Raw genomic sequence first — 26576 nt, 5'->3', positions numbered from 1 at the left:
TAGAATATTAGTAGCAAAGAAAATATTCTCATATTTTTTATTTTCAATTAGTGTTTTTTTTATAACATTGCATCATTCTCTAATATTTACAGTTTACATACTACTCAGCATTCTAAATGATTTTACAGAGCAGGCTAGTGAACTATTGACCTGTCCTCTGCAGAGAAAAAGAAAATACAGTGACCAACAGTTGAGATCACAAGCGGCAGGAGACAGAGCTCTCTGGGACTTTGAAAGTCGTGAAGCTCAATGGCTCTTTTGCATAGATAACTGGAGTTTAACTCTTCCTGTACTGAAAACAATATTAGACGTATGTCTCTGCTCCTAATGTTTTATTTCTTAGCTGAACTACACATACAAATCATTATATCATAATTTTTTTTTTCACTTCAGTGTCTCTTTAAATTGTCAGTGTAATCAGTAACAGGACGCAGCTGGTAGTGTGCTTCTGCAGAAAGTGCTCCTGAACCACCCAGAGGCCAGAGCAGGAACTGCAAATCCTTCTTACAATCAAAGGCAACCTGCTGGTGGATAGCGGAAGTCCAACTCAATACCACCACCACCAGCCCCACCACCAGGCAAGAAATGACCGTGCATGATTCCTAACAGCTGTTTTGAATTATATATATATATATATATATATATATATATATATATATATATATATATATATATACAGTACAGACGAAAAGTTTGGACACACCTTCTCATGCAAAGAGTTTTCTTTATTTTCATGACTATGAACATTGTAGATTCACACTGAAAGCATCCAAAATATGAATTAACACATGTGGAAGTATAGTACATAACCAAAAAGTGTGAAACAACTGAAAATATGTCATATTCTAGGTCCTTCAAAGTAGCCACATTTTGCTTTGATTACTGCTTTCACACTCTTGGCATTCCCACCTGAAATGGTCTTCCAGCAGTCTTGAAGGAGTTCCCAGAGATGCTTAGCACTTAATATATATACAAAGTCAGCGCAGGTCTATAATAATACAGCTTTCGCCATTTTCTGATACATAGGATCCTTGAACGAAAAAGTAAAGAAGCAAGGCTTACCAGATTCATAGTTACATAGTTACATAGTTATTTTGGTTGAAAAAAGACATACGTCCATCGAGTTCAACCAGTATAAAGTACAACACCAGCCTGCTCCCTCACATATCCCTGTTGATCCAGAGGAAGGCGAAAAAACCCTTACAAGGCATGGTCCAATTAGCCCCTAAAGGGAAAAATTCCTTCCCGACTCCAGATGGCAATCAGATAAAATCCCTGGATCAACATCATTAGGCATTACCTAGTAATTGTAGCCATGGATGTCTTTTAACGCAAGGAAAGCATCTAAGCCCCCTTTAAATGCAGGTATAGAGTTTGCCATAACGACTTCCTGTGGCAATGCATTCCACATCTTAATCACTCTTACTGTAAAGAACCCTTTCCTAAATAAATGGCTAAAACGTTTTTCCTCCATGCGCAGATCATGTCCTCTAGTCCTTTGAGAAGACCTAGGGACAAAAAGCTCATCCGCCAAGGTATTATATTGCCCTCAGATGTATTTATACATGTTAATTAGATCCCCTCTAAGGCGTCTTTTCTCTAGACTAAATAAACCCAGTTTATCTAACCTTTCTCGATAAGTGAGACCTTCCATCCCACGCATCAATTTTGTTGCTCGTCTCTGCACCTGCTCTAAAACTGCAATATCTTTTTTGTAATGTGGTGCCCAGAACTGAATTCCATATTCCAGATGTGGCCTTACTAGAGAGTTAAACAGGGGCAATATTATGCTAGCATCTCGAGTTTTTATTTCCCTTTTAATGCATCCCAAAATTTTGTTAGCTTTAGCTGCAGCTGCTTGGCATTGAGTACGATTATTTAACTTGTTGTCAATGAGTACTCCTAAGTCCTTCTCCAAGTTTGATGTCCCCAACTGTATCCCATTTATTTTGTATGGTGCTAGACCATTAGTACGTCCAAAATGCATGACCTTACATTTGTCAACATTGAATTTCATCTGCCATGTATGTGCCCATATAGCCATCCTATCCAGATCCTGTTGCAATATGACACTATCTTCCTGAGAGTTAATGATTCTGCACAATTTTGTATCATCTGCAAAAATAGCAACATTGCTCACTACTGCATCTACTAGGTCATTAATAAATAAATTGAAGAGCACTGGACCCAGAACAGACCCCTGTGGGACCCCACTGCTAACAGTCTCCCATTTTGAGTATGATCCATTGACCACAACTCTTTGTTTTCTGTCCATTAGCCAGTTCCCTATCCATGAACACAGACTCTTCCCCAGTCCTTGCATCCTCAACTTTTGCACCAGACTTTTGTGGGGAACAGTGTCGAAGGCCTTTGCAAAGTCCAAGTATATCACATCTACAGCATTCCCAATATCCATATTAGCATTCACTACCTCATAAAAGCTGAGCATGTTAGTCAAACAGGACCTGGCTTTAGTAAACCCATGTTGATGCTGAGAAATAAGATTATTTTCTACTATGAAGTCATGTATAGTATCTCTTAGTAACCCCTCAAATAGTTTGCATACAACTGATGTTAAACTTACAGGTCTATAATTTCCTGGATCAGATTTTTTGCCCTTCTTAAATAATGGGAAAACGTGGGCTGTACGCCAATCCACTGGGACTCTGCCAGTTGCAAGAGAGTCACAAAAGATAAGATAAAGGGGTTTATCTATAACTGAACTTAATTCCCTTAGGACCCGAGGATGCATGCCATCCGGGCCAGGTGCCTTGTCTATTTTTAATTTATTTAGTCTTGCCTTCACTTCTTCCTGCGTTAAGTATTTAATATTACAGTTAGAAGATTGAGACTCTTCCGCCTCTGTAGTTTGCAACAGTGCTGTTTCTTTTGTGAAGACAGAAGCAAAGAAAGCATTTAATAACTCTGCCTTACCTTGGTCATCCACCATTGAGTTCCCATCCTCATCCTTTAGGAGTCCTATACAGGACACCATTACATCTGAGGTCTTCTATTGACCATTTTATGCGCGCTACTTTTTCGGGGTTCCCAGTGCACGGGCCCCGTATGTGAGTGAGACCTCAGATGTAATGGTGTAATGGTGCCGCCTATCGCGTTCCCTTTGGGAAGGCGATAGGCGGCACCATTACATCTGAGGTCTTCTATTGACCATTTTATGCGCGCTACTTTTTCGTGGTTCCCAGTGCACGGGCCCCGTATGTGTTTTACTAATTGTTTTATATGCTACGTAATAAAGACGGTTTACACTTAGATGTGCCGTATATTTCTTTCATGCTACTATTCTATTGGACACCCCTCTGGCGAGTCTTTGTGACCTCAGGATATCTACTGCATTCCAGAGGAATCTGTGGCGTGTGGCATCGCTGGTGAAACAACACCATCTGAGAGTTCTGCGGACCATCTATCAAATTTGTTTACAGCCTTATAATGTGGGTTGTTGGAATCTGGTAAACCTTGCTTCTTTACCTTTTCGTTCAAGGATCCTGTATATCAGAAAATGGCGAAAGCTGTATTATTATAGACCTGCGCTGACTTTGTATATTTATTGCTTGTGTGGACTTTTGGACATTGTCCTTCTCGGCTGTGGTCGCCTTCTACCTTGGCGCTGACACTTATTGTTTAATTGATGCTTAGCACTTCACTTTGCGGTCCAGCTCACCCCAAACCATCTCGATTGGGTTCAGGTCTGGTGACTGTGGAGGCCAGGTCATCTGGTGCAGCACCCCATCACTCTCCTTCCTGGTCAAATAGCCCTTACACAGCCTGGAGGTCTGTTTGGGGTCATTGTCCTGTTGAAAAATAAAAAAGTTTTTGGATAGGGTTCTGTAGACTGATGAAACAAAATTAGAACTGTTTGGGCCCATGGATCAATGCTATATTTGGAGGAGGAAGAACAAGGCCTATGAAGAAAAGAACACCTTGCCTACTGTGAAGCATGGCGGGGGGGTCAATCATGCTTTGGGGCTGTTTTGCTTCTGCAGGTACAGGGAAGCTTCAGCGTGTGCAAGGTACCATGAATTCTCTTCAGTACCAGGAGATATTGGATGAAAATGTGATGCAGTCCGTCACAAACCTGAGGCTTGGGAGACATTGGACCTTTCAACAGGACAATGATCCCAAGCATACCTCCAAGTCCACTAGAGCACGGTTGCAGATTAAAGGCTGGAACATTTTGGAGTCACTAGAATTAAATCCGATTGAGAACCTCTGGTGGGACTTAAAGAAAGCAGTTGCAGCGTGCAAGCCTAAGAATGTGACTGAACTGGAGGCTTTTGCCCATGAAGAATGGGCTAAGATACCCGTAGATCGCTGCAAGACACTTATGTCAAGCTATGCTTCACTTTTAAAAGCTGTTATAACTGGAAAAGGATGTTGTACTAATTACTAAGAATGAATGTCACTTGGGGGTTGAATAAAACTGATAATGATGTGAGCACAGAAAAGACATTTGTGGTTATTTCTCTATTGACTCATGTCATGTAATAAGAAGATTTGATTAAGGATGTTGAGAATTCTGTGGTCCAGGTAGATTTTGGGTACCAAGGTGTGGTGATATATTGCCGATTTTTGCCGGTCTTGTGTCGCATATCAGCGGGTCGGCAAAGCAGGTGACACAGACAAAGCCCCACTGAGGCCCTTGCCCATCATAGAGGAGCCCTTCCAAAGGGTTGCTGTGGACATAATTGGGCCTCTAGCAATACCCAGCAGCACAGGGAAACGTTTCATTCTCACGGTGGTAGATTATGCCACTCGCTACCCTGAAGCTGTAGCCCTGAGCTCCATACGGGCAGACAAGGTTGCGGACGCATTGGTGCGCATTTTCTCACGGGTCGGTTTTCCCCGCAAAATGCTCACCGATCACGGCCCGCAATTCATGTCGCGCCTAATGGAATGCCTCTGTAAGCAAATGCAGGTAGAACACATCATAGCCAGCCCTTACCACCCCCAGACAAATGGGTGATATGAGCGGTTCAATGGTACTCTGAAACAGATGCTAAGGGTGTTTGTTGAATCGCAAGGGAGAGACTGGGAGCGATACCTGCCACACTTACTGTTTGCTTATCATGAGGTGCCCCAGGCATCCACCGGATTCTCGCCCTTTGAGCTCTTATATGGGAGGAGGGTATGCGGACCCCTCGATCTCATTCGAGAGGTCTGGGAGGGGCAGAATATGGGTCCCGGGGTCTCCATAGTGGAATACGTTCTAAAGTTCCGGGAAAAAATGGACACCCTGGTGGGGTTAGTGCGAGAGAATCTGACTCAAGCCCAGGCCACCCAGAAGCAGTGGTATGACCACGGGGCTAGGGAGAGAGTTTATAAGGTAGGTCGCAAGGTATGGGTCCTAAACCCGATGCGACAGAATAAGCTGCAGGCCGCTTGGGATGGGCCCTATACCATACATAGGAAGATTAGTGATGTGACCTATGTGGTCGCACTGGATGACCGAGGTAAGCAGCTGAAAACGTACCATGTCAATATGTTAAAGGAACATCATGATAGAACCGCTTGCGCTCTCCCTGTCTGCAGTTTACTACCGGACGGTGAAGCAGAGACCCTGGTTGACATCCTGGCCTCCACCCAGGAAACCGACTCTGTTTCCGAGGTGCAGATCAATCTGGAGTTGACAGCAGAGCAGCAGGCTGGGCTATCTGATGTGCTGACCCTTTACCGTGGTACCTTTACAGCCCGCCCTGGTCTAACCAGCCTGGCTGTACACCATGTTGACACCGGAGATAACAGGCCGGTTAGACAGTCAGCATATAGAGTCTCCCCTGAGGTTCAGGCCCACATCAGCAAGGAGATTGAGGAAATGCTGTCACTAGGGGTGATCCAACGGTCGCACAGCGCATGGGCATCACCTGTAGTGCTAGTACCCAAACGGGACCAGACCACTCGGTTCTGTGTAGATTATCGAAAACTAAATTTGATAACTGCGTCAGATGCTTACCCAATGCCGAGGGTCGACGAATTGTTAGATAAGCTAGCTGGCGCGCAATATCTAACAATCATGGATTTGAGTCGGGGATACTGGCAGGTCCCTCTAACAGCTGAGGCACGGGAGAGATCTGCCTTTATCACCCCCTCAGGTTTGAATTTAATGTAATGCCTTTTGGAATGAAAAAAGCCCCGGCCACCTTCCAAAGGGTTGTAAATGGTCTCCTGGAAGGTTTGGAACACTGCGCTGTCGCCTACCTAGATGACATCGCCGTGTTTAGTGCCAACTGGAACGACCACTTAGCGCAGCTGTCACAGGTTCTGGGACGCATCACTGCAGCAGGACTAACAGTCAAGCCTTGCAAGTGTCAGATAGGCATGAAACAGGTACAGTACCTGGGACATGTGGTGGGGGGGGGAGAGCTTCGTCCAGATACTGGGAAGGTAGATGCCATTGGGTCCTGGCCCACCCCCCACACGAAGAAGCAGATTCAGTCCTTCTTAGGGACTGCGGGGTACTATAGAAAGTTTGTCCCCAACTACAGTGCCCTCGCCAAGCCATTGACAGACCTCACAAAAAAGAAGCTGCCCAAGCAGATTCTCTGGACACCAGAATGTGAGCAGTCATTCACAGCTCTGAAGAGGGCCCTAGCCAGCCCTCCCGTGTTGCAAGCGCCAGACTTCAGCCGGCGGTTTGTAGTCCAGACGGACGCCTCAGCCTTTGGCCTAGGTGCTGTGTTAAGCCAGGTAAACCAAACTGGGGAAGAACATCCGATTCTGTATTTAAGTCGGAAGCTTCTACCCCGGGAGGTAGCTTACGCCACCATAGAGAAGGAGTGCTTGGCAATTGTATGGGCCCTACAAAAGCTGCAGCACTATCTCTACGGTCGCGTATTCACAGTCGTAACCGACCACAACCCTCTTAGTTGGTTACATCGGGTTTCTGGTGACAATGGCAAATTGCTGAGATGGAGCTTAGCTCTCCAACAATATAGCTTCACTATTCAACACAGGAAAGGGAGCAATCATGGGAATGCTGATGGGCTGTCCCGTCAAGCAGAGCCAACAATGTAGGTGCTGGCAGGATAATCTGGGAAGATCATCTGCCTTGCCCCATTCTAAAGAGGGGAGGTGTGGTGATATATTGGGGTGCTGATGATGTTAGAAATAAAGGAACATATTCTTTCATTTTTCTGCCTGTGTTCCGTGTAGGTCTGCCAGAAGGGAGCTGTTACCTTGAGTTGCTTGGGGCAAGGAAATGGGTGATTGTCTTGACCATATGAGGTGCTTTGAGTTTCTGTATGCAGTTCCTCTGAGAGTGCTAATGGGATTATCTGCCTGGCTTTTTGAACTCAGGAGACAGCCCATTGTCTCAATACACAAAGCAAGAGGACCAGAGTCTGGAGACTAACACAGGAATGTTGGAAAAGGCTACTGGAAATTAAATTATTAGTGGAGGTGCAAACGATACCCTGTAAATTACATCTATTGGAAGGGGGTTGGAATCTCTGCAGACTTTAAAAACGGAGACAGGAAAAAGCCTTAATCAAGTTTTCACCTGGAGTTGAAAGCCTCACTTCACAATCTTTGATGTATAGACTTTTACCTGGAAATGGAATATGTCTGAGATTTAATTAAAACCTAGTTCCTCCCCTCCCCAAGGAAGTTGCAGCCTCCAGGCGTAGCTCAGAGTATAAAAAGCAGAGGCAGATACCTAATAAAGATCTTCTCTTGGAGATAGCGCATAGCTAGAGATGATCTCGACTTCTGGTCGAACAAGCGGCATGCTCCTGCCGACAACGTTGAGACCTTCAAGTTGGTAATGTTTTTAATCCCCATTTTTATTTTTACGCAAATATCCGTGTGTGTATCTTTGTAACTTTAATTTTGTAAATTTTTATTTTTGTTTTTTTGTAATCTTTTGTATATATTCTGTTCTGCATTGTTCTATGTTTTTCTGGAATATTAAATTATTATTTAATAAGCTTGACTTCTGCCGTACTAAACTAACACTCATAGCCTAGAGGAGACTGCAGTGTAGCTGTGTATAAGTCCGTGCCTAATTGTATGCTTGAGCAACACTACCATATGAAATTGCAATTGCATTGTGTGTGTTTGGCACTTCTGCGCTCGACAGCCGAGTGGGAAGTCTAACAGTATCGTTCGGAACGACTGTTAGTGGTTTTGCTGCACGACAGTGTAACTTGCATTACAAATCATTGTCTGATTGTGCTGTGTTACTGTACAACTGTACTGTGTGTGTGGGTGCGTGGCGTTCTCGTATTCAGCCTAAGCACAAAGCTGACCCAAATACGAAAACGCAGATTGCGTGTTTAGCCCTCGACAGCTGAGGGGACGTGTCTAGCAACGCTAATGGTGGCAGTAGGAAGTGTTTGAGGGGTTCCAGCCTTGTTTGTAGCTTAAATAATGCTGTTCCCCGCATAATCTGATCAAACCCGCAGTCGTGAACCGTATACGCAGGCATGCCGCGGGCCAGTTCCTGACACAAGGACTTCTTGATTATGATTACCCAGGGGAGAGAGTCAAGGTTGAGAACCAATAGGGGTAGGGGAAACTAATTCTGTATATGGACCTACAGAATTCTCCCCCCATAACCATGTTGGTAACTTTTATGTAAATGGGGGCCAGATGGGACACCAGAACACTTTTGTAACATAATTGGGGCAGTAGGGCACCATAAAGATGGCATCAGAAATATAGTGTATTGAGATAAAGGTATAGTTCAGATGTACCCTCTGGTGAATTTATTACAAACCGGTGGATGGTTAATGCTGGATTTATTATAGAGTAGGAATAAGGGTGAAGATTAGATAAGATTATTTATAGAAAGCCACAATAAGGAACAAAGTGGACAATTTAAGCCAAATAATTTTATGCTTTTAATATTTTTATTATGAATTATGGTTAATGTAATGTTGATTGTATTTTTATATTTGAATCTGTGCACAGAAAAATAGCTAGGGAATTATTTGTCGTAGCTAACAAATCCCCCAGTAGATGGCGGCAGAGTAAGGATTAACCATCCTGTGGAACTGAGCGGAGAGGCTGTACACGTAATATGACGCATACAGCCACGTAAGCCATAGACCCGAATACGCATGGCCGAAAGGGAGACGACCGTGTGACACGGAATACGCGCCGCATGGGTCAGAGGAGACATGCGCGATTGCACCCGGAAGTTATTAGATATAAAAGATGTCGGTCGCTCCTGTGACGTCAGCCTCTGATGAGTCCTAAGGGAAGAAACGAGTAAGGCAGAGCTGGGAACGTCTGACGTCACAGGAAGCAGGGAAATCCATCGCCCGGGAAAGAGAAATGGATACACCATTGCGGAGACGGGACGCCGCAACTGCACAAGAGGGTACATCACTGGGCCAGGAGCCCGATACGCTCAGAGTTACACTTGGATGACGTGAGTGCGCATCTAGCGCAGGGCATTTACGAATTTTAAAAGGTTTTATGCTATGTTTTGTATATTTTGTCTATTGAGGAATCCGGATTAAAAAGTTATTGGCATTTTGAATACATCAGATTGGTCGTTGTGGCTTTATCCATGCGTTAGATCCACCTGGCTTTGAGGTGGTATATATCTGGTGAGCCTGTATTTTTTCAGGAGTTTGGTGGCAAGTTTGCACTTGAGGTGGAGCACGAGTAAGAACACTTAGACGGCACTTTGGGGTGTTTTTTTGAAAATCCAGCAGTAATGCACTATGTGGAGTTGTTTTTAATCTTACATAAGGTCATAAGGATCTGAAATGAAGATAACGGACTCCGGCACTCCAATGCAGAGGTAGTTTATTCAAGCACGGTAGATAAGAACAACAGGTTACAGATCGCCTGTGGAGTTGTTTTTAATCTTACATAAGGTCATAAGGATATAGAAGAGGAGCGCTGTCATACATATATATTTAATACACTGTAATACCCATCTGGCAGCAGGTCCTACAGGAAGAGATGCTCTCTAGCGCTTACTTCCTGTAGCCGAATCGATGATGCATGGAAGTGTATTGACAAAATACGCTTCTGCGCATGCATGACGTGGAAAACTTGTGGTGGTCTTTTTAGAAAACGCATCGCCATAGACTTACATGACTTTCGGTCTGCCGCAGGTCGCCACAGCAGCCGCACAGTAACCTAGGTATGCGCTTGCATTAGGGCAATTCCAACGCAGCGCACCACAGCCATTGTGAACTACCCCAAAGACTTTCATTGCCCTAGCGGTAGGCTGCTGTAAAATGCTGCGCCGCCCCAGTGTGAAAGGGCCCTTAAGTTGACCCAGAGAGTGCTCAACCCCCCTTGAAATGCTAACAATACTAAGGAAACACTAACTAATCTGCATGTTTCAGTTTGAGGCACACTAGAGGTATGATGCTATAAGCAGCTAGGGTTAGGCACTGCCACCAAGCCTTTCTACTTTGGTTTATTTATTTGCAGATATATCTCCATTAGATTTACAGGAGAAGACAATTTAGACTTGTAACCAGGGCCGGATTTACCATAAGACACTGTAGCCACGTGCCTACGGGCGCCTGATGATGGAAAGGCGGCTCACTCCCCTCACCAAGTGCCTCTCTCTCTCTCCTTCCCTATGCAGAGTCCTGATGAGAGTGTAAATGAGAGGTTACTCACTCTGGCATGTTTATTTCCTTTTAAATAATGTGCATTAAAAAAAAAAAACGTTTAAAAACACACGATTGGTTCACACGATGGCCAGGGGCCCCGGACCTCTCTCACTGGCCGGGGCCCCAAGGCCAACATGCAAAACCTGGAGGGGAGTGCAGGTGGGCCTGGACCTCTCACACCCAGGTTCTGGACCTCTCACATCCAGAAAACCCACCAACGCTGCCTCCATACTGAATGCTAAATTTGACACACACAAGCAATAGAACACAGCAATACATGCATCCAGCTACATTTAAGTGGTCAGCAGGTGCTCGTCAGCTAATCAGGATGCACTGTCATACACCCTTTACCTGCCATACCACATCTAGCAGCCATTAGCATTCAGGTGGGAGGCTTTAGTTGGACGCAATCGCAAGATTGCATCACTAGCAGGACCGCCCCGTGCAGGCATCCCTCCCACGGCGGTCCCTCCCTAACCGCTCACCTGTCCGCCATGTCCTAGAGCTGCAAAAAAAAAAAAAAAAGTTTAAAAACACGATTGGTTCACACGATGGCCAGGGGCCCCGGACCTCTCTCACTGGCCGGGGCCCCAAGGCCAACATGCAAAACCTGGAGGGGAGTGCAGGTGGGCCTGGACCTCTCACACCCAGCATTCAGTATGGAGGCAGTGTTGGTGGGTTTTCTGGATGTGAGAGGTCCAGAACCTGGGTGTGAGAGGTCCAGGCCCACCTGCACTCCCCTCCAGGTTTTGCATGTTGGCCTTGGGGCCCCGACCAGTGAGAGAGGCCCGGGGCCCCTGGCCATCATGTGAACCAAACGTATGTTTTTAAACGTTTTTTTTTTTCAGCTCTAGGACATGGCGGACAGGTGAGCGGTTAGGGAGGGACCGCCGTGGGAGGGATGCCTGCACGGGGCGGTCCTGCTAGCGACGTCCAACTAAAGCCTCCCACCTGAATGCTAATGGCTGCTAGATGTGGTATGGCAGGTAAAGGGTGTATCACAGTGCATCCTGATTGGCTGACGAGCACCTGCTGACCACTTAAATGTAGCTGGATGCATGTATTGCTGTGTTCTATTGCTTGTGTGTGTCAAATTTAGCATTCAGTATGGAGGCAGCGTTGGTGGGTTTTCTGGATGTGAGAGGTCCAGAACCTGAGTGTGAGAGGTCCAGGCCCACCTGCACTCCCCTCCAGGTTTTGCATGTTGGCCTTGGGGCCCCGGCCAGTGAGAGAGGTCCGGGGCCCCTGGCAATCGTGTGTTTTTAAAGGGTTTTTTTTTTTTTCTCAGCTCTAGGACATGGCGGACAAGTGAGCGGTTAGGGAGGGACCCCCGTGGGAGGGATGCCTGCACGGGGCGGTCCTGCTAGCGACGCAATCTTGCGATTGCGTCCAACTAAATCCTCCCACCTGAATGCTAATGGCTGCTAGATGTGGTATGGCAGGTAAAGGGTGTATGACAGTGCATCCTGATTGGCTGACGAGCACCTGCTGACCACTTAAATGTAGCTGGATGCATGTATTGCTGTGTTCTATTGCTTGTGTGTGTCAAATAATGTGCATTGCCTGGTTGTCCTGCTGATCCTCTGCCTCTAATAATTTATGCCATAGACCCTGAACAAGCATGCAGATCCGATGTTTATGACAAATCTAACAAGATTAGCTGCATGCCTGTTTCAGGTGTGTGATTTAGACCCTACTAACCAGAAAGATCAGCAGTACTGCCAGGAAACTGGTATTGATTAAAAGGCAATAAACATGGCAGCTTCCATGGGTCTCACACTTCGGCTTCCGTTTTAAAGATGTGTTTTTTGCTTTCAACTGAGTATTCAGCATGAGAACCACACCTACATTAGGTGATCTCTTAGAATCAACTGATCTTAATGCCAATTCTCCCAAATCCTAACTACCTCCCAGACCCTTAAGAGTTTGAATACGTTAGTGCAAATACATTTATTGAGCTGCTAAAAGATAATCCCTACATGTTTGAATTAACTATTAATACGTGAACACTTTTTTACTTGGACAAAACCGCAGCAATCCTGTGTTTGGTCGATCTTTGCTCTATTCCCTTCTTCCTAAAGTTTCAGCATATTTACTGCCATAACCGTATATTGCTATTAGATTCTTGCATTAACCCTCTGGGCGATACAATTATATCGCCCAGGAGGTGGCGCAGAACTATTTTTTTAAATTTTTTATTTTTTAAATCATGTAGCGAGCCCAGGGCTCGCTACATGATAGCCGCAGCGCAGCGGCATCCCCCCACTCACTCCGATCGCCTTCGGCGATCAGAGTAAGCAGGAAATCCCGTTCAGAACGGGATTTCCTGCTGGGCTTCCCCGGTCGGCATGGCGACGGGGCGGGATGACGTCTCCGACGTCATGGACGTCGTGATGTCGGAGGGAGTCCAGATCCACCCCTCAGCGCTGCCTGGCACTGATTGGCCAGGCTGCGCAAGGGGTCGGGGAGGGGGGGGGACTGCCCGGCACGGCGAGCGGTGGCAGATCGGCGGCGAGCGGCGGCGATCGGAAGTTACACGCAGCTAGCAAAGTGCTAGCTGCGTGTAACAAAAAAAAAATTATGCAAATCGGCCCACCAGGGCCTGAGAAATCCTCCTGCGCGATATACCCCGAGCTCAGCTCGGGATTATCGCTCAGGAGGTTAATGCTTTGCAAAAATTATCCATAAACTCTGTATCAACAGTTAAGTGATGAGACACTAAAATAAATTCAGTGGAGAGTTATGTATCATGCACCAAAATGCCCTGTCTTTCATATCATACTTGGTGTGATGATTTGCTCAGCTGCCTGTGCAGGCAGCCAGCCTTTTGACCATTGTGTAGGTTTGCATGCTGCAGGACTCTGGAAAGAAGAGCTTCTGTCAGTTTTGCAGCTTGTGCTTGCAGAGGAATTTGCATACGTTGTCATGCAAATTGCCTGGCCACATTCATTGGAGGCGTGTACTATAAGTACTATGTCTTTCCCACAATGCTTCGCTGTTCATAAGGATTTCGTCCTATGTAACACTCCTGGTGGGGTGTCAGCCTTGCTCTCTGTTTGAACATCAGCTTAGAGTAATTCCTGAATCTGCGCTAGGCAGATTTCCCTAGTGCAGATAGGATTGTATTATCTGTATTGCCTGTTCTGTCTTGTCTTGCCTGTTGCCATTGTCCTGTCCCTATGGTGGTTGACAGGAAATGGTTCTGATCTCTGTTCTTGGAGTATAGCTGGTGCAGCGGTTGCTACCAGCTATCTCTTCTGTTCTGTCTCCTGGGATCGCACTAGCTACTTTTTGCTAGCGCTGGGGATCCTTCTGTTCTGTCTCCTGGGATCGCGCTAGCTACTTTTCGCTAGGGCTGTGGATCCTATCTCTCGCTTGTCCCTGTTTTCGTGTGTCTGTCTTATCTGCTACGATCGCTTGCTGGAGGCTCGGTGAGGTAACCGTTAAGCAAGCGTTCGCGTCCTCTGTTTCATGTTTGTCTGTCGATGGTTAGTTAGGCGTGCTTGTCTCTATTGTGCTTATCACGTGGAGACCGCGCATAACCGCGTGCACTGTTGCGAATTAGTGCGGTGTTCGCGGTTAGCTAGCGTTTGTTGTTTTCCGCATCTTCTCATTGTATTATTTACTGTGCCATTGCTACCCTCGTATTCTGTCCTGATCTGCCTTGTGTCACGTCTGGCGATCGCACCTCTCGCGATCGCGTTCCTATTTCATATCTGCTGTTGTGTGTGCGCGGTCGCGGGGTGGCGACTGGATTGGCGCACACACATACAACCTGTCCCTTTGCTCGTTCTCATTCGCAATCGCCTCTCTTGCGATTGCGTTCTGCGCTTCGTACAATTCCTGTCTGGCATTTGTGGAGGTACAGAGGATTGGTTCCTCTGCACTCCCCAGCGCCATCTGCCGACAGGAATTTCCCTCTACAGGTGCGTAGCACCTTTTGCTGGGTGCCTGCAATTACACGCTTGTGGAGGATTTCCGCCGTGTCAGCGCACGCGTTGTGCGCTGATCACGGAGAAAGTTCCACAATCGTTACACTTGGCCAGGCCTTTCATTTGAAATAATCTAACACCCTGCAGCAGACTCTGGATATATAAATGTTAGCACTTTAGCCACAAGGTTTTATTTTTTTAATTATTTTTTTTACTAAGATATTTACAAAATTACACACAGCCTTATCCATGTTAGTGAAACTTAACCTGTTATTTCTATCTTTTTGCTTGGTTACGCATGCAGAAAACCTTCTTTCCACAAACTCAATATTTCTACTTAAATAGTAAACTAGTAAACAAGAATGCTTCTATAGAATCATATCAAACTCCCTCACTGAAAACACTTGACATCTATAGCAAAGTCAGTAAACCTCCTTTCTGGATTGGGCTTACTTCTTTCTTGAATCTTGATATTCACCAACATAACTATTAGAGATGGCTCGAACCTCCGATTTTCAGTTTGCGAACCTTGAACGTGAACTTCCGCAAAAAGTTCAGTTCGCGCGAACTTTTTGAACCGCAGTAGACTTCAATGGGGAGGTGAACTTTGAAAACTACAATCATTTATACTGGCTACAAAAGTGATGGAAAAGATGTTTCAAGGATTCTAACACCTGACTTTTTGCATGACGGAGTGGAATACACGCCAAAAGTCCCTGGAAAAAATCCGGATTTGACGCACAGCAGCGTTTTAAGGGCAAAAATCACATTGCATGCTAAATTGGAGGCCTAAAGTGCTTTAAAACATCTTGCATGTGTATACATCAATCAGGTGGTGTAATTAGTGTACTGCTTCACACTGACAGACCAAACTCACTATGTAACGCACCACAAACAGCTGTTTGTGTAGTGACGGCCGTGCTGGACTGATGCGCACCATGGCCAGAGTGCAGGCGACAGCGGTTTTCAAGCCCATATGGTCGTCGGGCTGAGGTAGCTCAATGACAGAACAACAGCGACTGTCCAGCTGATCGAATTTTGTCTGTCCACAATGAAGCAATGACCTTATTATCTTGGGTGTGCCCCCCAAGACACTCATATAGCCTAACTTGCCTAATCTCCATGCTCCATCCAGTGACTGACTAAGCATTACCTTGTACTCATACTGTGCTGTGTGATCTGGTTTTCTTGTATTCCTGTATTGTCATATTTGTGTATGTCACCCTAAATATTGTCTGTAACCTAAATTAATGTTCAGCGCTGCGTAATATGTGGGCGCTTTATAAATACAATAAATAAATAGGCGGCGGTCATTGCTTCATTGTGATAAGCAAGCCCCTTCACCACGGCAAGGTAACGATCATGAAGGGAAATTAACACATGTACATGCCTTTTGTTTTGTTGTTGCAGCTGCAGTGCAGCCAGAAAAATTAGGCAGGCATGTACACGCACCAGAAAAATTATTATAGCGGCCGCTGCTAGCAGGAGTCCTGGACCCTGTTGGTGGTGGTGGAGAAGGCAGTCAAGCGGCCTGCAGGCAGAGATGCTGTGTTGGGAGTGACTTAGTCTTGGGGCAGGCAGTCACACGGCGTACAGGCAGAGATGCTGTGTGTGGGGACTGACTTAGTCTTCGGGCAGGCCTGACCGTGCTTTGCAGACCACGTGATCAGATAGACCCTTGACCCAACACTGTGTGCCAGAGATGACACCACTTGCCTTTCAACATCATGGTACAGTTTGGGTCTCACCTTTTTTGAGAAATAATTGCAGCCTGGTGTCTTCCACAGCGGTGTGTGGCTTTGCTTTTGTGTGCTGCTTTTCCTCAGGTGGTCATCCCATTGCAGTTTGTGCTTCATCATCATGTGCCTTCATAAGGAAGTTGTCCCTACGCGGGTCTTGGTCTCAATTTTTGGTGGCAGAGAGTACAGATGGAATTGCTCTCATCTGAGGCAGACACGCAAAAAAATTTCCACACAGCTGAGCCCTGGGGTGATGGCACTTTGGTGGTGGCGGCCGACTGAGTGCTAAGTGGGGTGCCAGAATCAGAGCAGGAGGAGGAAGATATGTCACGGTTCCGTGCGGAAGCTGAGGAAGATGATGTGTTCTGTGTTAAATAGTCAACTACGTCCTGACAATCTTGGGGGTTGATGGCACGCGCCTTCTGAACACTGTACTTTGGTCGAGGGCCGCACAAAATCACGACGGCACGACCTGCCGGGTGGCCTGCCTCTGCCTGTTTTGCCCATATTGGGGGGGATGAAGTGAAAGGTATGCACTGACTTGACTAATACAATGTGCAGTCACACAGGTGCAGTGAACAGGTATGCAGTGACTGGTATCAATACAATCTGCAGCTGTCACACAGGTACCGTGAACAGGTGCAGTGACCTGTGGTATATAACACTGCGTGCTCTCACGTAGGTGGATGCACTGAACAGGTAGGTATGCAGTGATTGGTATTACAAATGTGCAGCTGTCACACACATAGGTAGTCACTGAATGTGCTGGGCCTGGCAGTGGCACAGTAGGAATTACCAAGGGGCCAAGGGCCAGCTACGACTGACTGACTGACAGGGCTGTATATGCAACACAAGTGTCTGTGGGACACACACACACACACAAAAAAAGATCACAAGAACAACATTAGCTCTCAAAGGAGCTGTCGAGGGCAGCTTTTTAGCAATAAGTATCAGCAAGGAGCAAGCAAACAAGCCTAACACAAGAGCCTAACTAAGCTTTCCCTATGTCTACAGCAGGTTCTCTCCCTTCTCTAATTACTGCAGCCACACGAGTGAGTGAAAAGGCTGACGTTGCCTGCCTTTTATAAGGGGGGTCCAGGAGGGAGTGTAGCCTGATTGGCTACCCTATGTCTGCTGACTGTGATGTAGAGGGTCAAAGTTGACCCTAATGATGTAGTATAGGGAGCGTTCGAATTCACATATAGTTTGCGGTTCACTGCAAACACGAACCACCGAATTGGGCGCTAATCGGTTCGCATTCTAACAGTTTGGGCCATCTCTAATAACTATGACACCTCCACAACAGCAGTAAAATATCTTAAAGATACAAGGGAAAAGCTAGACTAGCACTGAAATAACAAGACATAGATGTTCTGCTATGAAATTTGGCTGAAAAGTACTGTTATCTTTTATTTAACACCCAATGGAAGTGGGGTCTAATTGATACGTTGTGCAATAAATAACAGGCACCTGTTTATTTTCTAGTTGACTGTATTGCATCTTCTAGCAACATATTCAAAGTGTGTCCCTGTTAATAAAGGCATGCCCTTGAACATAACTTTGAAAGCCACAAGCCTTATTATTTTCCAAAGGTTGTACCATCTCAGAATTTTCATTATTGTTCATTCTGCTTGGTCCATGTATAGAGGGATTTTGGCCTTGATTTTGGTAACCCTCCTGGCGGTCTATTAAAAACCGCCTGGGGGCAGCGCAGCCGTTTTTTTTATTATTTTTTTTTTTATATATCATGTAGCGAGCCCAGGGCTCGCTACATGATAGCCGCTGTGCAGCGGCATCCCCCTACCCTCTTCGATCGCCTCCGGTGATCGGCGATCAGGAAATCTCGTTCAAAGAACGGGATTTCCTGGAGGGCTTCCCCCGTTGCCATGGCGACGGGGCGGGATGACGTCACCGACGTCATGGACGTCGTGACGTCTAAGGGAGTCCCGATCCACCCCTCAGCGCTGCCTGGCACTGACAGGCCAGGCAGCGCATGGGGTCTAGAGGGGGGGCTCTGCGGCGCGACGGATAGCGGCGAATCGGCGCAGGGCGGTGGCGATCGGTGTGCTCACTCAGCAAAGTGCCAGCTGCGTGCAGCAAAAAAAAAACTGCGCAAATCGGCCCAGCAGGGCCTGAGAAAACCTCCTGCGCGGCTTACCCCGAACTACGTTCGGGGTTACCGCCAGGAAGGTTAAAGCAAACCTGAACTAAAAAATAAAAGTTAAAATACACATACACAAGTTATACTCAGTGGCGTAGCTAGGGAACGTTGGGCTCCAATACAAGCTTTACATTGACCCCCCCCCTCAACATTCTATACATAACAATTCATATAGCACCACAAAATCTACCAAGAACATCCACAACATGAAAGGTGTAAGCAGAACAGGGGAACAGTTTGTTTATGATTACTACTAAATCATGTATAGGAGTGGTCATTACCAGCACAGTACAATTGACGAGCCAATACTGTGGCTGAGAGAGGGCTCTTAGTGGGCCCCTCTGGTTCAAGGGCCCCAGTGTGGTCGCAATTTCTGCATCCACTATTGCTACACCACTGATCATACTTACGTCTCACATAGTCAATCTCTTTCTTCTCTCGGGTGTTCTGTTTATCCAACTTGATAGTTTATATTCTCCATCCTCCATTTTAAAAACAGCACCCACTCCATGACAGCTTCTGAACATGTGGTATTGTCCTCCTGGTAGCAGACGGGCACGAGCCCGAGGTAAATGATTATGAGGAGGGGGACAGCAAGGCCTTAAAGAGAACCTGAAGCGAGTAAAATTATGTAAAATTGACGTAACTGCAAATGAATATTACATACTAACCTCACGGTCAATTCCTCTCAGAAGCTCCCCATTTTCTTCTGACAGTGATCCCTTACAGTTCTGACAATATTTTGTCAGAAGTGAAATATACCAGTTTCTGTCAGTTATATATCAGCAGTTGTCAGTTAAAACTGAATGTGCAAGGTCATGTCCATGTTTCCCTATGGCTCAAGTGGATAATATTACAGTTTAACAGTGTCCTGACCAGGAAGCTGTTATGAAGTAATGGCAATTTTTAAAATGGCGGATGGAGAATTCCATTGATCACAGTGGACAAATGGCACACAGGAGAGGAGAAAGAGATTGAGAAGTAAACTACATGAGAGGGAAGTATGACCTGTGTATGGTTATTTTAACTTTTCATGTTCAGTTCATGTTCTCTTTAAGCTTCTGAAATGTTAAATACAATCAGTTCTAGTAGAAACTAGAATGGATCATTGCCAGAATAAATCAGTTGGCTTCTGGAAGAAACTGGTGGTGAGGTAAGTATTTAATCTTTATTTGCAAGTACATTATGTGTAAATTTTGTATTTTTAACTCTATTCAGGAACACTTTAAATTTCTTCTTAGGTTTTCTCACACAAATAGGGTTCAATTCACAAGCAGGTTTTTCTGCAAATGATTTGTTTTGGACTCTATGGCCTCAATTAACTAAGCTTTATCAAACACTTTAGCAAACGTTTGATAATTTACCTTGTGAGTAAAATTTTATTTTGAATTCACTAAGGTGTTATAGATTTATTGAATGTTTATTAATAAATGTTCAATAAATCTATAACACCTTACTGAATTCAAAATTAGATTTTACTCATGAGTTAAATTATCAAACGTTTGATAACGTGTTTTGATGAAGCTTAGTGAATTGAGGCCTATGCCTGTCCTTATGCATTTTTCTGCTCCCATTCCTACATAGAAGCAAATGAAAGTTGATGTTAAATTGCATGCTTTGTACACATTTATGCTGCAGGATGCTACTTTTTTTTTTAGAGACGAAAATACATTTTCACATTTTTTATACCTAAAATGGAAGTCCAATGAAGAATTGTATCAGATTTTCACAAAATCACAATCCGCATGAGATTTTATGTGAACCCTGCCAAAATCTCATATAGAGAATGTTTTCAGCACCTAGAAAGTGAAAAATGTTAACAAGTAGGTAAGAAAAGTCATATAAATTTAAAGCAAATCTAGGACAACTTGTTTTCAGTACCTTTTTTTGCTTGGTAGCGGATTGCAAAAGATTTTTTTTGATAAGGTGTTTAAAAATCAAGAAGAGCATAATAAGGAAAATTCCAACCATTTCAAACCAACAATAATCTTTACATTAGATGCATCTATACATGCTTATTTTAAATGCTCATAACAGGCAAGCAGAAATTCTCAAAAAAGAAAAAAGAAAAAAGGAAGGACACAGGTTATCTAGCTGAAAGGTTGCATCTTAATGTACTTTCTAGAGAGATGATGATAATAATAATAATTACAATATTTTATTACTGCTGATTATTCTGCTCAGTCCTTTTCCAAGTTGCACATATTTGTATGAAATGTGCATGCATTTGGAATAATTAGCATTCAATTGACCATACCAATTAATCGCTACTAATCTAGTCTCTTTGAGGCCAATAATTGTAGGCCTGTTCCAACATAGCTTTCCATGAGTGGATCTCATCGATGTGCAGGAATAGACCCAAGTATTTTTAATATCATGTCCCGTGGTGTTAGGTTTTATATATTTATTATAGTAATAGAAACATCTTTTTTTTTCATTAAAAAAAACATAAATCCCAATATAAGTAATGTTCTTTGCAGTACCTGGCCACTTGTAACATTTGTAATCTTCAGTACCTTGGATACACAATGATGCCTTTGCAGGTGTGCATTGCAGGACACTTAAGAAGTGATGGACTATATCAAATCTTTCAAATGTGTCCAGAAATGTTTTAAAAGCACATCAAGATAAAGACAATATGACAGGTTTTCCTTTTCAAGGAATATAACACCTATTTTTTGTTCAAGGAGATGTGGGGATCAGCAGTCGATTTCAACTAGGGAGCCGTAGGCTTCGTTTACACTTAATTAGTTGGTATGCGTTAGTGCGCGTTGGTACGCATTTTTTCTATAGCAGTGCTGGGAAGAATATTTCAGTTAAAGGGATACTGTAGGGGGGTCAGGGGAAAATGAGTTGAACTTACCCGGGGCTTCTAACGGTCCCCCGCAGACATCCTGTGTTGGCGCAGCCACTCACAGATGTTCCGGCCCTGCCTCTGGTTCACTTCTGGAATTTCAGACTTTAAAGTCTGAAAACCACTGCGCCTGCGTTGCCGTGTCCTCAATCCCACTGATGTCATCAAGTATGGTCTGTGTCTGCGCAGTACACTCCTGGTGACCATTAAAAGCCCCGGGTAAGTTCAGCTCATTTTCCCCCGACACCCCTACAGTATCCCGTTAAAACACGTTAAGTGTGAAAGGTGCCATAGGAAAACATGGGCATTACTTTGAAAATCAATTTTCTTTCCGTTTTAACTGAGAGCAACTGATTAAGTGTAAAAGGGCCCTTACAGGATCTTTACACTCAACAACATCTGTGCTCGTGATGGCATAAATGCTAAGTGTGATTTACATATTTTATTTTTTAATCTTTTTTTTTTTTTCTTGTGGTCAAAATATCAAAAAGTTGGTTCCTTAGTTCAGTTGGGTGTGACCATTTAGTTTATTGCTGTTCATGTGCCCAGAGAAAAACCACAGTCAATGTAAAATTGTTATAAATTACCTGAACATGAATCACTACACCTATCTTACCCACATTTCTAAATTCCCTTCCCTTCTCCACCCATCAAATCTCTTACCCAGTTGGGCTATAACATATTTATCATCAGTCTGAACTCTTTTTCCATACAGTGCAACTCTCCCTTCACAGTTCAAATTTGGAATATATATTTATTAGCCATGTATGCTATTTCCTGACTATTGTTTATCATCATCAGTTATTCTTTAAAGAGAATCTGTATTGTTAAAATCGCACAAAAGTAAACATACCAGTGCGTTAGGGGACATCTCCTATTACCCTCTGACACAATTTCGCCGCTCCTAGCCGCATTAAAAGTGGTTAAAAACAGTTTTAAAAAGTTTGTTTATAAACAAACAAAATGGCCACCAAAACAGAAAGTAGGTTGATGTACAGTATGTCCACACATAGAAAATACATCCATACACAAGCAGGCTGTATACAGCCTTCCTTTTGAATCTCAAGAGATCATTTGTGTGTTTCTTTCCCCCTGTTCTCACGCACTGAAGTTTCAGGCTGCTCTTTTCTTCCTGCAAACAGCTTTGCCCTTGTCTGTAATTCTTCAGTATGTGAAAGCCCAGCCAGCTCAGAGGACGATGTATCCAGCTTGTAAAAGATAAGAGAGAAGAGAGAAGCTGCTCTAATCCTAAATAACACACAGGCAGTGTGCATAGAGGGGCCTGGAAGGGGGAGTTCATAGCAGAACCACAACACTGAAGAACTTGGCAGCCTTCCAGACACAGGCCGACAAGTCTGACAGGGGAAAGATACATTGATTTATTACAGAGACTGATTGGCAGAAAGTGCTGCAGTTAGCCAGAACACATTAGAATAGTTTTTTGAACTTGTAGGATGATAAAAAACAGGATGCAATTTTTGTTACGGAGTCTCTTTAAAAGTTGGTATCATTACCGTAGCACAGTATTTGGAAATCAGTAACCTGTCTTTATTATATCTTCTTTTTTAGATTAATACCACAATATATTCCCAACACAAATGGAGAATAAAAAGAATATCAATCCTGGAAAAATGCTAAGTTCTTTCAATATACACCTCTGATAATGTAGCAACATTTTCAAATATACAAAATGTATGTCCTCGGCTTCCATCTACCACCCCCTGAATAAATTAACACCAAAGAAGATAACTGCCAACCTGGATTTTACAAATCTGCTCTATAGCCCAATGGACCCCAACACCCCAGCAACCCAGCACGACAACATGATATATGAAACATTTGACAATATCGCCCCATGGCGCATCAAATCGGTAACCAAAAAACAGAAAGCTAATTGGTTTGACAAAACCATCAAGGATCTAAAAAAGAAAGGGCACAGACTAGAAAGACAGTGGTGTAAATCAGGGTCTGAGGAGCACAAAACTAGTCTAACCCATCACCTCAAACCTTACCAAGAAATAATAACCAAGAAAAAAATCAGACTGTATCTCGCACAAGTATCTACAGCCAACAACAGAGCTGCTCAACTCTTTCACTCAGTGGAATCACTCTGCAATCCTTCTTGCATTTATTCACTTGTGTTTCTAGTTTTTCATATATATTCGATTTCATTTTCATATTGCTGGGCGTTCATATTCTTGTTATTATGTGAACAAAGCATATAAACACAGTAAACAAAATAGTGCAATTTTCAACTAAATGCTATTTGCATTTATGCATGAAAGAATATGATATAATGATAGTAATTATTACTTGTAAAACAACTACAGTTCTACACATTGGGCTGTGTTAGGATCATCAATCAACATTATTCACAGTCTCTTGCTTGCATTAAACATTAGGGCTAAAAGTTTAGCCTGCAGAGCCAGATTGTTTGTCTTGTTTAAATGATAGGAAATCAATGAATGTGAAAATAAGTCAGGGTTTGCTTATTAAGAAAACAATGAAGTATACAAACAAGGAACACAGAGTCTACAATACTGTCCTGTCATCAAAATAACTTTATACTTTCTCCAGCATGCACGTAGTAAGCATGTACTCTAAAAATGTACATTTTGCTGCTAATCAAAAGCTCATCTCTATGGTGAGCTCATTACCTGTAAAAAAGTACATAGCTTAACAGCTGTAATTGTCACTTCACAGCTCTAAAGGTCCGTACACACGCCGGACTGGAGGCAACGACGGGTCCGTCGTCACCTCCCGCTGGGTGGGCGTTCCAATGACAGTCCAGCGTGAGTACGCACTGTCGGCGGACTGATACGGCTGCTTCGCTCAAAAACAGCTGTATCAGTCCGCCGACAGTGCGTACACACGCCGGACTGTCGTTGGAACACCCACCCAGCGGGAGGTGACGACGGACCCGTCGTTGCCTCCAGTCCGGCGTGTGTACGGACCTTAAGATTAGCTCTACTTGGGCCACTAATGAATATCTGACCAATAAATTATAGTTCCTGATTAAAAGAAAAAAATCATTACGGTTTTTTTTATTTTATTTTTTTTATATAAAGGTGGCAATCACCTGGTCTACAGAAATAAAGGTACTTTTTGAGACCTTCGGATCATTGTTTACAAAATAGTTAAAATCAAAAATTAAAATAGCTAATTGAAATCTATAACACTTGCAGTCTCTTATCACTGCCAGGATTAGTCCATCTCTGCTCGCTCCCCTTACTATGACCACTTCTTCATCGCTACACTCAGCTGTCTAATGACAGCTTAGTAGTGTTGACCAATTCAGCAGAATGAAAAAGAGCCAGAATATCACAATTCCACCTTTTACTCACCAAGTGTAGCAATGACTGATTTCTTAATTATGTAGCAGGGAAGCACTTTTGCAGGTTTGAAAGGCATCATACTGCAGTCCTATAAAAGATGGTTTTGTGAATAATATGGCTGGTACTTCACTAAGTCACTTTACGACTCCTCTCTTTGATAGACTGGTTTAGTGGCATATGCATAAGGACAGTACTGTTCAGGTCACACCCACTGGCCTCTGCTCCAAGAGACATCTCCCTCCCACATATGCCGTAAACTCATAAGGTGGCCACACACCATACATTTTTCACCAATTCGATAATTACGATTGTTTTTTCTCAAAAAATCGAGAGCTTTTCCTTTTCAGTTGAGAAATCCGATCGGATTTCCCATTTTTTTTTATTTTTGGAGATTGGACATGTTGGAAATTTCAGACTAACTTTATCAAGAATTGTATGGTGTGTGGTGGATTGTCAATTACTTCATGTACAGTTCAAATCAACTGATGTACAGTTTCAATTTTTTCTGAGCTTTCAATTTTTTTATTCATGACTGGGGGAAAATTGAACATAGGTGTGTTTTACATTGGTCAGATTTTTTAATTTGTTACAATCAGTCAAAAAACTTGATTGCTATTCTTGAATTGAACAGATATTTAAAAAAATGTGTGGTGTGTGGCCACCATTAGAAGCCTTTGCAAGGGCAGAAAATTATCATGGCAGTTTTTCAGCAGAGGACACAAACAGAGGACACAAAGGGGCATAGAGGATGACACAAGGAGACCCCCAGAGCTTCCCATAGGGCCATCCGTGATTGCTAAAGCCCCCATAGCTGAGGCAGGTACTCATAAGTAATTTACCATCAGCCGCTGGACATCCGCTGCCTCTCCCTGCAAGTCCCAATGCTGTAGTTACAGTATCTCGAAGCCCCGGCAAAGCCTCTTTGAAGCTCTCACTAGGGCTCTCCATTGCTCCACTGTCTGGACCATTTTTGGTCCAGACAGTGGACCAAAGCAGAGCCCTGGCGGGAGCTTCAAAGATGCTTTGCTGGGGACCTGCAATACTGTAATTACAGTGTTGGGACTTGCAGGGAGAGGAGGCAGATGTACAGTGGCTGATGGTATATTACTGAGGGGTGCCTGCCTCAGCTGCGGGGGGATTTGGCGATCGTGGCCGGCCGGATGCGGAGCTCCGGGGGTTTCCTTATTAATGTATAACCCCAGATGCAGCAGCAGAATATGGCGTCAGATGTTCGGCGGGTGCATCCCTGGGGAAAGAAGCAGCAGTGCAATGGTGCTAAAGGACAGCACCACAGTGCAAAACCTTGCTCCCCATCAGCCGGAATATGGGAGCATTGCTCAGGCTTTCGCCTGAGTAATGCCCCCTAACGATTGATCATCTCATGAGCAAAACTGGCAATAGGATTTGCTAGTAATCCTTGTGTGATGGCAAGGTGATAAGTGGCTAGAGTGACCAGACGTCCCGGATAGGCCGGGACGCGTCCCGGATTCGGGGTCCGCTGCCCCAGGCTTAATGAGGTCCCGGGATTGGAAACGTCCCGCTTTTAGCAGCGGGACGTCCCGGCGTCGGGACTCTGGCCATTCTCTCCTCATGAGGGCGCCATCTTGCCGTAGCCCTGTCAGTGTGGGAGATATGCAGGGGGAAGGTGGTCCCGGGAGGAGCGTGCCAGAGGCCGGAGACTTCTGCCAGGTGAGTAAATGCTTTTTTTCCAGGTGAACTTTGCCCGCATTGCGTTTCTTGTCTGGTGAAATGTTTGCCCGCATTGCGTTTCTTTTCTGGTGAAATGTTTGCCCGCATTGCGTTTATTTTCTGGTGAAATGTTTGCCCGCATTGCGTTTATTTTGTACTGACATGTTGCCCGCATTGCGTTTATTTTGTACTGACATGTTTGTCCGCATTGCGTTTATTGTCTGGCAAAATGTTTGCCCGCATTGCGTTTATTTTCTGGTGAAATATT

General features: G+C 44.4%; 1 long non-coding RNA gene across 1 annotated transcript in view; it reads left to right on the top strand.

Annotated features, from left to right (window-relative positions):
* The window catches only part of LOC137548076 (uncharacterized), a 31710-nt gene extending 8166 nt beyond the window's left edge, over positions 1-23544 (top strand). Inside the window, exon 2 of the long non-coding RNA XR_011026663.1 lies at positions 22854-23544. This is a non-coding gene — a long non-coding RNA (uncharacterized lncRNA). The remainder of the gene's footprint in view (positions 1-22853) is intronic.
* Positions 23545-26576: the final 3032 nt, after the last annotated feature.

The sequence above is a fragment of the Hyperolius riggenbachi genome, chromosome 1 (genome assembly GCF_040937935.1).
Source record: "Hyperolius riggenbachi isolate aHypRig1 chromosome 1, aHypRig1.pri, whole genome shotgun sequence".
Lineage (NCBI taxonomy): Eukaryota > Metazoa > Chordata > Amphibia > Anura > Hyperoliidae > Hyperolius > Hyperolius riggenbachi.
The sequence above is the reverse complement of the archived record's forward strand: the minus strand, read 5'-3'. Positions and strand labels throughout refer to the sequence as shown.